This window comes from Mesitornis unicolor, unplaced genomic scaffold, assembly GCF_000695765.1.
Source record: "Mesitornis unicolor isolate BGI_N332 unplaced genomic scaffold, ASM69576v1 scaffold13407, whole genome shotgun sequence".
NCBI classification, from domain to species: Eukaryota; Metazoa; Chordata; class Aves; order Mesitornithiformes; family Mesitornithidae; genus Mesitornis; species Mesitornis unicolor.
In genome coordinates, this window is record NW_010198463.1 from 60,153 (window position 1) to 61,523 (window position 1,371).

Sequence of the window (1,371 nt, forward strand, 5' to 3'; positions counted from 1 at the left end):
TGTGGAGTCTACATCTTTGGTGATTTTAAAGGCTGATAGACAAAAGTCAGAGCTGAGCTCTGATCTAGTGCCAGTAACAGTCCTGGCTGGAACACAGACTGGACTAGATGATCTCCAGAGGTCCCTTCCAACCAACATTTCTATGATTCTCTCTGATTTCATGGTACTGTGTAAGATTACCACAATCTTAATGAATGGATTAATGAAAAAAGTATCCTGGTCACAAAAATCTCAGTCAAGTACAGTCCTTTAACTCCAAAAAATGTATCAGGACAATGGCAAGACAGCTACATTGGCACATTAAAATGGGCCTAAAATAAATGGGAGAGTGGAGTACAGAAGAAGGTGTACAGTTGAAAGAAGATCACTTTCTCCAAGTTGGATGATCTACCTCTCCCTTCTCCTTCTTCTAACCACATAGTTACTTGAAGCCTTACAAAGTAAGTTTACAACTCTGTAAGCATTTATGTCTTTTTAAAAATATTTATCGTAGTTTTGCCCAAGTATCAATATTACCACATTTATGTTCAAGAGAATTTTGTTTGCACTACCCATTTCAAACTTTTTGTGCTATTTCAGAATTGATCAAAAACTTAAAGTGGAGACCTCCTTGGAAAAATGTTATGCTGTCAGACAAGCAAGGGTTGGAACCAAGAAATCAAGTTCAAAAGAAAGCCAAAAAGCATTCTTATATGTATTTCTCTACAGCGGTGAGTTTCAAGCCAAGTACATTACCAAAATCTCACACTAGTTTTAGATAAGACTTTACCAGTTAAAAACTGTATTTCAGTTCCTTTAGGAACGCAAAGAGATGTAACTGTTGCATGCTTCACCTGGTGGCCTGACTCAAGGAATGGCTGCCATGGTTTCTGGGCTGTTTTGCCCACACATTATTCCTACCACAGACTTTGAGTAATTGAGGGAACCGCAGGGACCAATGCCGTCGATGAAAAGATGTAAAGATGGCACAAGGTGGGTCTTTGGGGCGTTAACAAAGGCCTTGAGCTGGACAGAACCCTGCCAGAAGCCGGCCTTGTCACATCTGAGAGCCACCTTCTGGGGACCACTGCCAGCCGGGAGCGGAGAGCCGGACGGGGCGGCAAACGGGGCACTGCCGGGTCGCGGCCGCCCTGCCAGGTACCCCCGTGAGCGGGAGGGCTGCCCTGGTTCCCGGCCCAGCCCACCCCCGCGGTGGGGTGCAGGGACAGCACGGCCACACGCACACTTACTTGATGTCCTCCCAGACGGCGGGGCCATAGTTGCGGATGACGAGCAGCTCCAGGGCGTGATTGACGAAGCCGTACTGCGGGGCAGGGCGAGGCGGCGGCACGGTCAGGCACCGGGTGAGGGAAAACCCTTCCACCGCTCCGC

At 47.6% G+C, this 1,371-nt stretch overlaps 1 protein-coding gene across 1 annotated transcript in view; it reads right to left on the reverse strand.

Annotated features, from left to right (window-relative positions):
- GUCY1B3 (guanylate cyclase 1, soluble, beta 3) overlaps positions 1-1,365 on the reverse strand; it is a 36,042-nt gene extending 34,677 nt beyond the window's left edge. Inside the window, exon 1 of the mRNA XM_010189165.1 lies at positions 1,230-1,365. The gene's annotated coding sequence lies outside the window, so the exon portion shown is untranslated. The remainder of the gene's footprint in view (positions 1-1,229) is intronic.
- Positions 1,366-1,371: the final 6 nt, after the last annotated feature.